General features: G+C 42.7%; 1 protein-coding gene across 2 annotated transcripts in view; it reads right to left on the reverse strand.

Annotated features, from left to right (window-relative positions):
• Positions 1 to 13,386, reverse strand: part of lrfn5a (leucine rich repeat and fibronectin type III domain containing 5a) — a 134,606-nt gene that overhangs the window by 61,436 nt on the left and 59,784 nt on the right. For both annotated transcript variants that reach the window (XM_026152836.2, XM_080293444.1), the window contains one exon: positions 2,044 to 2,160. The gene's annotated coding sequence lies outside the window, so the exon portion shown is untranslated. The remainder of the gene's footprint in view (positions 1 to 2,043; positions 2,161 to 13,386) is intronic.

Below are 13,386 nucleotides of genomic sequence, written 5' to 3' on the forward strand. Positions count from 1 at the left end.
TGACAAATGGGGACTGTTGGGACAAGGGTACCTTGGCCCCCGTACTTCTTGTAGCGTTGACTATCAAACTGAGCTAACCTGGCATCCAAGTGACCCACCAAAACATGGTGGTTGACCCAGATCTCACCAGCTTTTCTTTCCTATTCTAACTCAAAGCCTGGTGTCTGCTAACGGAAATGAGACTGGCCTGCCTCCCATTAAGCCTCTGTTGTAGCCAGTGGCGGTCCTAGCCTGTTTGGCGCCCTGGGCAAACACTCCTTCTCTCTGTACAGAAGCACGTTCAGTGAGAGACTGAGATTACCAAAAAGCACCACTGACCGACACAAGAAACCATCTCCTTGTACAACTACTCCATCTAACACAATAGTTACACCCTTTTTACACATGCTCTTTTCTACTCTGGAGTATTCTCGTCAATTTTCTTGATATTTATTTATAATCACTTCAGTTAATCCTTGATATTTATAATTGAGTGATCTGCATATATTCGTGCTATTTCTTAAATGTGTAAAATCTGTAACATACTGTATTGTTTGGAGTTTAGTCTGTTACTGTTACTATTTTTACCATTTCTTCTTGGAGCAACTGTAATCCATATAATTTCCTTAGGGATTAATAAAATATTCTGATTCTGATTGTTTCAGGATGACCTGCCATTATCCAATGACACATCTGCTTACCTGTGTCTTTTGCTCGTTTCTCCTCCTCTTCTTTTCTCTTTTTTCTAAACTGAGCACCTGATGGTTTTGACCTCTTCTTGTCCATCTTCCATTGGTTTTAATTTTGCACTCCAGTATGAACACAAATCCCCCAACCCGAGGATCACCACAACATAACATAGACCTACACCTTAGTTCACAAATTCACTTTGTCTAGGGTTTATTTCTGGGATTTCGCACAACCCAGGAACAAATCATGAATACATGATGGGCTTGGATTTACAACATTATGAATGAAATGTGCTCTATTTGGAAGCAGCCGGCCGCCCTCCCCTTTCAATGGGTTGTGTGTGAGACTTTAAATCAGCAAACTGTAAATTATAGATTTTAAATTGTTATTGATCCCTGGTCCTAAAGTGTATATTTATTTTCTTACTCTTCTTATATTTATTGTTTGTTTACTTGCACTGCTGTAACTGGAGCCTCGTCGTCTCGTGTCTCTATATACTGGACTGTATGTAGCGGAAATGACAATAAAGTTTACTTTGACTTCAGCAGCAAGCAGGCGCACCGAGGGCTCTCGCGCTCACTTTTCACGTATAGAATTTCGAAAAAAACATCGGTGCAAATGATAAGACTGTATCATGATGTCTGGTGTTTTCGTGTTTGTTGGTTTGTTTTTATTTTCTTTTATTTTGCGAGTTGGTTATTAGATGCTGCTCCAGCCAGCCAGAGAATCGCCCCCCGCCCCGCCCTCTCCTCCCTGTGCCGCAAGCAGCAGGCGCACCTCGCAAACGGAGGGCGCTCTTACTCCCAGCAAATGGGCGATAGAAAACCGATCAGTGCCTGTACCATTCCCAATATGCGCTGGCATGATGTCGGGGCAGCATGAGTACGAGCAATTTTTTTTTCTGCCGATGCCCGTGATGCCGCCCCCCACCATGATGCCGCCCTGGGCAACCGCCCATGTCGCCCGTATCAAAAATCACTACTGGTTGTAGCAAACAAAACTAAGAGGATTTTTGTCCCCATTCTAAAATTCATTTTTTGGGGAATTTTACTTTTTGCTGACACGTGAAATATTTATACCATTAGAATGTGTCCAACAGGATATATTAACCATACAAAGGACATATTTTTATATCAACTAATTGTGGTTATATAATGGCTATCAATCTAGAACTGTCGGCACAGCATTTTCCTATTAAACTGTTCCTGTACATCTGATAAAATTTTGGCAAGACAACTGTTTCTTTTTGTTCGGGCTTTATGATAGGCCAAATTACTGGCCTTTCAGTTTATATGAGAATGCCAGCAATTTCAAGCTCATGGCAAGAAAAAACATAATATGTATTTTTTTTTAAATTACAAAAATACTTCTTACCTTTAGAGATGTAAATGCTGATGAAACGCCGCAGGATTCACATGTTACCACAGCTACCACAGCTACAGCATCATGGATGAAGGTACAGGTCCAAAATTTTCTGCTGGGTTTTTCTCACTATAGAGGTAAAAAAAAAAAAAAGACATCATTACTGGACTTGAAAAATAGTGAATATAAATAGAATTGAGGGTTTCCATGCCATATTTTGCCTTTAAGATCTTTAGTGGCTTTTTTAAGTGTTTTGGCCTACAGTGTAGCTGTGGTGTACAGAGTTCCACACCAATGATTGGCTTCCAAAACAGTCTAATTTTATATAAATTGCTTGGCTGGCCTTTAACTGAGAACTAAAGAGCTGCAATTGTGCACCACTGAACCAGGAGGAAGTGTGCTAAGGTGAGTGCCCATGTCGCATAGACTGATCCTACCACACAGGAAATGTGCTCTCATACGCTGCTGTGACTGGATATCAATGACTTGAACAACCCAGACCATTGATCCAGAGATATCTCTCTCTCTCTCTCTCTCCCTTCCTTCCTTGCTTGCTTTATCCCCTCCCAGTTTCTCTTTAAATTCCTCTCCTCTGTCTTTTATCCTGCTTTTCCATATGGATTTTTTTCCTTTTTTGCCCCTTGCTTCACTCCTTTCCTCTATCCTCCCCCTCCCTCTGTGGCTCTTGCTTTTCAGCTTTCCTCCTTCAAAGGACAGAGGACACAGCTGAAACAAAGGCTGCCTGTATACCAGCTGAGCCAGCAGGATGGAGGGAAGGAGGGAAGGATGGAAGGATGAAGGGATGAAAGTGAGGCAAGCAGGAAAGAATGAGGGCAAAGAGTAAGGTGGAAGAAGGTGGAAGGGAGGGGTGTAGGACAGGGCTAAGAAAACGAAGGCACAAGTGTGTGTGTGTGTGTGTGTGTTGGGGGAGGGGTGCAGGCTGTGCCAAGAGGCAGAGTGATGAAGCAGGGATGGAGGTTTTAAAAAAAAAGGGGGGGCAAAAGGTATGTGAAAGAGAAAAGATGAAGGATAGGCGAAGACAGAGACTGATGGAGAGAGATTGCTCTCACATCAAAAGTGTGTATCAGTCTGTATCAGCAATATCTCTCTCACACACACACACAAACACACTCACACACAAATCTGCCACAAGCGCAAACACATGTACTTCATTTTATCTACCCTTCTCAAATCAACCCATTGGATTGCTATCACAGGTTTCAACACAATTTATTTATTTATCATTGTTGTCTCATTGACATAAATGTTTACTGTACAGATACACCGAAGACAAATATATATTTTTTATTCACAGTTCTTAAGATGACCTTGGAAAGGAAAAGGAAACTTCTGTAGAGAGATAAAGTCTCTTTGTCAGCAAATCTGCCACTGGCAGCAAAAGTGATTGACTTGTGTTAACATGCACAATCGCACAATCCAATGCATGCAAGGCAATGAGCCCTATCTAGTGGGCTCATGGGGAAGGAAAAAAAACGCATGTTTTAGTAAGCACACAGTATCATCTATCTCTGATCCTTTTTTTATACTGTATGTTTTGTTGCTGAATAAAACAAATTACTGAATGATTGATTCAGTGTGTTACTCATCGTCTGTTTCCTCCCCGAAATATTCATTTATTAATCAACTTCTGAATTCTGCTACCCTGAAAATGACCCTGAGGGAGGCACAACTACGAATACAGAGTGGAAAGTGTTCCAATTAATTTGCTTGTGCAGCAGAATCTCATCCAAGGCTCTTATGTAACTTCATACTAAACTTATTAGCGCAGCTACTTACAGACACAAACAGACAAATAAAAGTCATCTATGGAGTCAGGACTTTCTCACCTTACTTTAACCCTTTCCTTACTGACCATCCCAGTCCCCAGCCAATTTAACAGAGAATAATTTAACCCCACTCATGATTATAAACCTGTCATTACAATTTGATTTACAGTTTCAAATGGGTGCAGTTTAAAATTAAAAGTGTAAATAGTGATCGGTATCAAATTCTGCAAAAAAAACCCCCAAAAAAAACCCAAACAAACAAAAAAAAGGTTCCTTCAAAAGGATAGTTTGATATGCAGTTACGACTAACTTCAAAATTCTCTCACTCACCTTTAAAAATTCCAGTGAACAGCATTATACAAACTGTGAATCAATACATTTACTTTAGATTCCAAGCTTGACAAGACAACCAGTCCAGCTCATTGAGCCAGCATCCTGGTGAGACTACATTAACTCCACCTTAGTCTGGAGTTTGCATGGGTGCATTTATCTTTAATGAGGCCTGGATACCCAGGGTGAAGTGCCATAGCAACTTTGTTCAACATGGGTTCCCCATGATGTTAAAAGCTTTGAATGATCCCAAGGTGAAAAGAAGAATTCCAATTTGTCAAGAGAAAAAGGGATCCTAAAAATATTTGCTTTTAATTATTCAATATCTTATGTAACTCCAAACCAGGAAATGCCATAACTAGGCTGAACAGCCACAGGATGTCTTCGGAGTTACAGTTTGTTTATTCTGTATTTTAGAGTTCACAGTATGGGCAGCATAGTGAGATACCACAGACATCAAAGATTTCTTGTAGTCAAAGCCAGGAGGTGTGTACCAGCAAATCACTGCAATATGATGTCATGATGTCATTCACAGTGGAAAAAATGTTAGAAAACGTCTTTATGGTTTCATAGTTGACAACCGTACAGCTTTAAGTATTCATTTGCATATTAGTTTACTTGATTCAGACGTACATCTTTTAGTTACCAGCATGACTCTCATAATTGGATCTTGTTCGTTAAACAATATTATTTCCTGTTATGTTCTGAAATGGGACCGATGATGTTATTTTTCCAACTCCCTTTCTCCTAGAGTAGCTTTGCATGATTCACGGTTCAAAATTCTTCTTTTGTCCTTTACATCAGTCCTTGGTGCAGCCCCTCAGTTCATCCACTATCTTAAAGAAGTTTTAGTTCCTTTCCTAGCCTGCCTTCAAGCAGCTGATTGTTGCAAACAAAAGGTTTGAACAGCTGGATTTCTTTGCTCACTGACATCATACAAACCTACAAGTAGAAAAAATAAAGACTGAGCATTTAGAGCACTCTGTAGCCTGAGCTGTCGGCTCAAAGGAATTAAATGTAAATACCCTGATCGTATTATTGGTAACTGTTTGAATCACTGTATCGTCATCATTGAATCAGTATATAGAATAAATAAAGACGGGCATAATGTTTGTTCAAATAATGTGTTTCGTCATTTAAACACTAACTCCAGCTACACCTGCAACTCCACACTCCACTTACCCATTATGGATGATGTGTGGTAGATGTTTTGGGTCGGATAGACTTCTGTATGCACAGACAGGTTGTGGTCAAATCTTTAAAGTTTTCTTCCAGTGAGTATAACTGTGGAAGCAAAAGTGCCAAGCATAATAAAGCCCTGTTTATGCAAGTTTACTTGTGTGCGTGAGTCTGTGTGTGTGTGTGTGTGTGTGTGTGTGTGTGTGTGTGTGTGTGTGTGTGTGTGTGTAACGCTTGACTGAGTCCATGGATAGAACCCATTGCCAGCCAAGCCAGCAAGTCACTCTTCTGAATTATTGAAACAGGTCAGTAGGCAAGAGGACAACAGCGTCTGTACGTCTGTGTTTGTGATCGTCTGTCTGTGCACAGCAGTGCACTGCAAATTCAGAGCTTAAGCTTTCTGCTGTCTTCTATAGAGGGAATTAATGGCTGTGCCTTCTATTCACTAAGATTATAAATAGAAAACAAGTCAACATTTTAACAAATGCAAAATGCTGCAAACAGAGGATTAGGTATGTTGAAAATAGTTATACGCCTTGAATACAGAGCTCTATCGGAAAACACTTACCTGGAAAGTAAAAACACCTGGGATGACCTAAAAAGTGCTGATATTTCTCAGTCACATTAAATTCACGAGAAGAAGCTTCAGAGCAGCTGTGCTCTTTTCTGTTCTTGCTGTTGTCCTGTGCTGTTTTTCTGTCCAACCAAACAGCAGCCAAAATAAATAGTGCAGCAGTATAAATACCAAGGGTAACCAATGTTCCTAGATGAGATAAATATAAAGAAGCCAGACAGCACTTCTGATCTGTGCTGCTGTGATACTTAACGCACCAATGGAACAGATGCACAAACAAGTTGTTGGACTTTGTTTTTGGCTTTTTTTGTCCTGGAAAAAAGGAAAGGAAAAACATTACTTTTCTTTTAATAAAATGTGCTCTCATTGGTTTGGGTTTTAGTTAAAACATAGTAAAGGATTGGATTTAAGTAAAAGAAAAAACAAACAAACAAACAATGATCAACACATCGCATGAACCTGATATTTTAACAGAATCTGGTGTGCCTGCTGCTGTTTACTTTGGCAAGAAAATACTAAATGTAAATAGATCTAGATAGATAGACAGTAATACACAAATAAAACCATCGAAGTGCAGCTGCTTTGTTCAGAGTTCAGGGATATCAGTACTTCTTACTATTCTTGCCCTGGAAGCTCTTGTTTTATTATTACAATACAGATGCTTTTTGTTTGTTGTTTCTTTGCGTGTATTTATATGCTTTCCTTTCTTCTTTTATTCTCCAATTTACATCTGTATTCTTTGTTGCTGCACACCCCCATGCCCCCTAGGAGACTATAAAGACCATCCTGACTCAGCTTATCTTACAAATGCACCATGTTATCTTTGCACAAGTGCATACTGTGAACTGGAAAATGAGTAAGTCTAATTAGCGCAGTGTTATCTTCGAGTCCAACCCACTCAGTAGTAATAGAGCGCAGTATTGATGCTCCCACACATTTATACGCATTAACTCATCCAGTCACTGTAAAAGCTGGTAGTGTACTACAGAGAGCAGTTGTATAACTGAGGTGTGGTCAGTCACTTGCGGTTACACAACTCAGCAATGATGAGTGTATTTTAGCAAGCAAGCGTATGTGCAGCATGTCTCACTACTGTGATGCTACTTTCACCAGCTGTGAAACTGTGCAAATAAACCACACGCCTGTAGAACAAGCACTCAGCCACAGTTGGGAATTGTTTGTCTTCATTGCTGCTTTTGTGTGTTTCATGTCTGTCTCCAAGTTCAAATGAAGCCAGTGAGCAATTAAGATTTGTATATTCTCAGAGAATATCTCTGGGTTTTAAAAACAGGTAGCTGTTTTGGACTTGACCTGTACAGATGATAATATCTCTAATATCTGCCCAGACTGCAATGGCTTCTTTATATCAACACATTCAACCACTATGGTCACCCCCGAACAATCATAGTAATCATGTTTTCCATGAACTTTGAGATTTAACAACATTTTTCATATTTTCTCAACATTAATGTTGTTGATAAAATCCGGCGTCCTAATTATGATGTCAGAAGACAAATATCACTATCATCCATCCATTTATCCAACTCAGGGTTGTGATTGGGCTGTAAGCTATCCCAGCTGTACTACTACCATTAGGAAAATAAACAATATTAAATTGAGTAATATGGACAATGTGACTGTTGACAAAGATCTGTGAATGTATGGCTGTTGTTACAAATGTCAACCATTTCATTGTGTTTTTGCTTTTTGCGACAATGAGCATATGTGCGCCCAGCTATTGTAATTTGTTATGTGTTGTGTATTCGTTATGTGAAGCCTGTGAAGCCAGCAGGTCCTGCATCTGTGTTTTTATATGTGCAGTAACTGAGTGCAGCAGTAAATGTCTATAGAATTTCTGTAGCTCTGGGCCTCTTAAAATGGGGTGTGGCTTCACTTAAGTTTCTGGTTTTCTTTTTCACTGCTAAATTTGAAATCTGATGAATATTCAGAACACCACTCGAAAACAAAACCACAGCTCAGTGTAAAATCGTGGACCCAACATGAGAGGATCTTGTGCATGTGTGGGGAGGTGTGTTTTGTGAGGGGGTTGGGGGTGGGGTGTGGTGCTTTCAGCTGACCAATCTTTCATCCTTGCACCTGTCATTCTTTACCACCTCATCCCTTCATCTCAGTGACTGCTATCCACTCCGCCCTCTGTAACTCTGCCTCTCTCTGTCGATCTGTATATCCATCCATCTCTGCCCACCCAAGTCCCTTGTCCTACCCATCATCCCTTAGTACAGCAGCGTGTACTGAGGGATGATGGTCTACCCTTCGCTGTTCTGTCATGGTGGAAAATGTGTTTTCAGCTAAGTAAGATCAAGACTGTGTTTGGATTTCACTGTTTGTGTCAACATTTAAAACTAATTCTGGTCAATGCATGTTATGCCACCTTTCCCTAATGGTATGAGAGTTATGCCATTTCACTAGCTGTTACAGTTGCAAATGCATCCATCAGTTATTTCTAGCAAAACACAATGTATAAGGTACTGAAAAAAATAATGTGGAAAAAGAGGAAAGAAAAAATCATAAAAGACACATTTTGATACATAACAGAAATTGCGCACACTATCCCCCCCTCCATTATTTTTAAACCACAGACAGGCACCAGTCTGTCTTGGGCCCTACAAAGAAATGTCAAGAACCTTTTAGTTTGCACACATAACTGTCGACACAGTTCTCAGCAGGGTCAAAACTGGAGCCTTTTTTTGTTGTGAGGGGTAATTTGTAACCAGTGCACCGCCACACCACCATGGGCGATTTCAAATTTGCCAAGACCATGAACAAAAGTAATAACAGAGCAGAGGTGGGCCACCAGCATTGCAATCAACAAGGCAGAAAGCTCTTTAAAAGACACACAGGGCTGTAACAGTGTGTTGACAACTACTGCAGTGAACCCATGGCTGGGAGTGACCTGGGTGGAACCTCTTGGCTCTGATATAGAAGTGAGAAATCAACTGGAAGCCTTGAAGAGAGAGGGTGTGATCTGGCCAGACAGTGCTGTGAATAAGGATCCAAACACTGCTCAGGCTGGGTGCCACCTGCCACTTTAAGATGGCTGGAAGTGACATCACTGATGAGCTTAAACTTGAGCATGTTACTGTAACTGGAAATTAACCATTGCTGTTGAGTAGGGATAAAAACCTCATCTAGGTACTGTAAAGCAGTGCATTAACTATGTGTGTAGATGATAATGAATGTCATCAGAAGTTTGCTCCAATAACTATTAGAGAAACCATCTATGTATTACCAAAGCACATCATTATGTTTTGGTGAAGAAGAATTACAGAATAGTTAGTAATGATATCTAATAAGTGAAGAGTGAACAGCCCATGATATATGGACCATACCTGCTTATAGTTTGTTTAACACAACATGCACACATATCTCATATTCCACCAGTGGCTCCATAAAAAGACAAACTTACAGGCTGATAATGAAAGAACAGAAGCAGGACAAAGAAAGTGGGCACTCTTTTTACACCTTCAGCATCACTCCTACACAGATGCACATTCAGCACCAATACACACACACACACGTGCAAAAAAGTAGCTCTGAATGCAAGCAGGGTTTCCTAGAAAATCCCATTGCTAGTGACTTATCTCCACTTAAGCTCTTTTCACACTAACACCTGCAGCAAAAAAGACACGCTGCAAAAGGCCACCTTCCTGGTTATAGTGCTTTTCAGCGTCCTCGGAGCACAGCAAAGTGCTGCTACATCTTTTTGTTAAGAAAACTGGAATTTGAAGTGTGTAAGTCTGGACTCCATTTTGGTGTTTTTACTTTGCATACCTTTTTTTTTTTTTGCACTGAACAGAACATGTTGGTCAAAGGTTTTGTCGTTAAGGTGTCATTATGAAAAGTTAAGACTGCATGGTTAATGCAGGTTGCTTTTCAAAGAGTCCGTTTTGAGCAAATAATGGATATTGAAGCCTTTTCAGTATGCTTTAGTATCCCACCTGCTTATCTTCATATGTTAGCCGTTACCCTGAATTAGAAAGAGATCACACGCCAGATCACTATCCAAGTTTGATGATTACAGGTGATGAAAGGAAGGTATATTTAGACCTTGGAGTTGTGGAGCTAACTTGTATGTTCTTCAGTATTTTACTGCAAACTATGTACAAGGTTCAAAGTTCTTTATTTGTCACATGCATAGTTATACAAGTATAACACACAGTGAAATGTAGCCTGACACGCTCCTTGACATGTGCAAAAAAATTGGGGGGGGGGGGTGTAGAGGAAGAACATTATATATATATATATATATATATATATATATATATATATATGTATATGTATATATATATAGATCAAAGTAGCACGGAGGGAGGTTAGCCAACTAACGGAGTTGCAGAAAGGTGCGACAAATAAGGTGCCTAAGAAATACAGCAAGCTGTCCATACAAAGACTCACAGCCTTGGCCAGCCGCCTGAGGAGGTACACCAGAGAGATAGAAGGCAGGAGAATAAACCAGCTGTTCTCCACAGAACCAGCAAAGGTGTACTCTCAGTGGCAAGGGAACAATAAGAGAACAGCACCACCAAGGCTGGAGACGGAGCAATACTGGAAGAGCATATGGGAGAAGGACGCAACCCATAACGGCAATGCTCAGTGGCTAGTGGATCTGAGGGCAGACCACAGCGACCTCCCTGAACAGGGTCCAGTAACCATCACAGTGGCAGATATCCAAGAAAGGGTCTCCAGTATGAAGAGTTGGACAGCACCAGGGCCCGACATGGTTCACGCCTACTGGCTAAAGAAGCTGACTGCACTCCACGAGCATCTGGCAGCACAAATGAACCAACTGCTAGTTAACGAGAGACACCCGGAATGGCTAACCGAAGGTCGGACGGTCCTGATCCCCAAGGACCCCAAGAAGGGACCGGTCCCCTCCAACTACCGACCAATAACCTGCCTCAGTACTACATGGAAGCTCCTGTCAGGCATCATATCGGCTAAGATGAACAGGCACATGGGTCAATACATGAGCGGGACACAGAAAGGGATTGGCAAGAATACCAGAGGCGCAAAACACCAGCTACTGGTAGACAGAACAGTCAGCCGAGACTGCAAGACCAGACTGACCAACCTGTGCACTGCCTGGATTGATTACAAGAAGGCCTATGACTCAATGCCCCACAGCTGGATACTGGAATGCCTAGAATTGTACAAGATCAATGGGACCCTAAGAGCCTCCATCAGGAACTCAATGGGGATGTGGCGTACAACACTAGAGGCCAACTCCAAGTCCATAGCACAAGTCACCATCAAGTGCGGGATCTACCAAGGAGATGCTCTGTCCCCACTGCTGTTCTGCATAGGCCTGAACCCCCTCAGTGAGATCAGTTGTCAGCCACCTCCTGTACATGGATGACATCAAGCTGTATGCCAAGAGTGAACGAGACATCGATTCACTGATCCACACCACCAGGCTATACAGCAATGACATTGGAATGTCATTCGGACTGGAGAAGTGTAGTCGGATGGTAACAAAGAGAGGGAAGGTAGTCAGAACTGAGGGGATTGAACTACCAGAAGGCAACATTGCAGACATAGAGGACAGTTACAAGTACCTGGGGATCCCGCAGGCAAATGGGAACCATGAAGAGGCCGCTAGAAAAGCTGCAACCACCAAGTACCTGCAGAGGGTCAGGCAAGTCCTGAGGAGTCAGCTGAATGGTAAGAACAAGCTCCGGGCCATCAACACGTACGCCCTGCCCGTGATCAGGTACCCTGCTGGGATAATAGGCTGGCCAAAGGAGGAGATAGAAGCCACTGACATAAAGACAAGAAAGCTCCTTACCATGCATGGAGGGTTTCACCCCAAGTCCAGCACCCTGAGGCTGTACGCTAAGCGGAAGGAAGGGGGCCGGGGACTGGTGAGTGTCAGCACCACAGTCCAGGATGAGACAAGGAACATCCAAGAATACATTGGGAAGATGGCCCCAACTGACCGAGTGCTCAGTGAATACCTCAGGCAGCAGAAACCCAAGAAAGAGGAGGGAGACGAGGAACCATCATGGAAGGACAGGCCCCTGCACGGTATGTACCACCGGCAGATAGAGGAGGTGGCTGATATCCAGAAATCCTACCAGTGGCTGGACAAAGCTGGACTGAAAGACAGCACAGAGGCACTAATCATGGCAGCACAAGAACAAGCTCTGAGTACAAGATCCATAGAGGCTGGGGTCTATCACACCAGGCAAGACCCCAGGTGCAGGCTGTTTAAAGATGCCCCAGAGACAATCCAGCACATAACAGCAGGGTGCAAGATGCTAGCAGGCAAGGCATACATGGAACGCCATAACCAAGTGGCCGGCATAGTGTACAGGAACATCTGTGCCGAGTAAAATCTGGAAGACCCGAGGTCAAAATGGGAGATGCCCCCAAGGGTGGTGGAGAATGACCGAGCTAAGATCCTGTGGGACTTCCAGATACAGACGGACAAAATGGTGGTGGCTAACCAACCGGACATAGTGGTGGTAGACAAACAGAAGAAGACGGCCGTAGTGATCGATGTAGCGGTTCCGAATGACAGCGATATCAGGAAGAAGGAACACGAGAAGCTGGAGAAATACCAAGGGCTCAGAGAAGAGCTCGAGAGGATGTGGAGGGTGAAGGTAACGGTGGTCCCCGTGGTAATCGGAGCACTCGGTGCGGTGACTCCCAAGCTAGGCGAGTGGCTCCAGAAGATCCCGAGAATAACATCGGAGATCTCTGTCCAGAAGAGCGCAGTCCTGGGAACAGCTAAGATACTGCGCAGGACCCTCAAGCTCCCAGGCATCTGGTAGAGGACCCGAGCTTGAAGGATAAACCACCCGCAGGGGCGTGCTGGGTGTTTTATATATAGTATATGCATTGGGTGAATATGCAGTAGTAGCAGCAAGCAGGTGAATTCTGTACATTAATATGAATAGACATCTGACTATTTTACAGGATGGACAATATAAACATATTTAAAATTAAAGGAATTGAAATGTACATTGTGCCTTGGTTTAGTGTCTGGAAGAGTCCTGTCTCAGTCAATTATAGATGATGTGAGCGGGCGGGTGTGTGTGTTTAGGGCACGGATGGCTTGGGGATAGAAGCTCCTCTTGAGTCTCTCTGTCCTTGCCCGGAAGATGCGGAACCTTCTACCAGATTGCAGAAGTTGGAACAGTTTGTTGCCAGGATGGGACGGGTCCTTCAGTATCTGCGCTGCTCTAGTCCGGCATCTCCTGGTGTAGGTGTCCTGAAGCGGGGGGAGAGCAATCCTGCAGCAGCGTTCTGCTGTACGGATCACTCTCTGGAGAGCTTTTTGGTCCTTCACACAGCTGTTCCCAAACCACGATGTCATGTTCTGTGTGAGGATGCTCTCCACAGCGCCTGTATAGAAAATCCTGAGGATCTTTGGAGAGACCCTGAACTTCCTCAGTTGTCGTAGGTGATACAGGCGCTGCCTAGCCTTTTTGGTCTGGGCCTGAATGTGGGCAGCCCATGTCA

The sequence above is a fragment of the Astatotilapia calliptera genome, chromosome 19, assembly GCF_964374335.1.
Source record: "Astatotilapia calliptera chromosome 19, fAstCal68.1, whole genome shotgun sequence".
Taxonomy (NCBI): Eukaryota; Metazoa; Chordata; class Actinopteri; order Cichliformes; family Cichlidae; genus Astatotilapia; species Astatotilapia calliptera.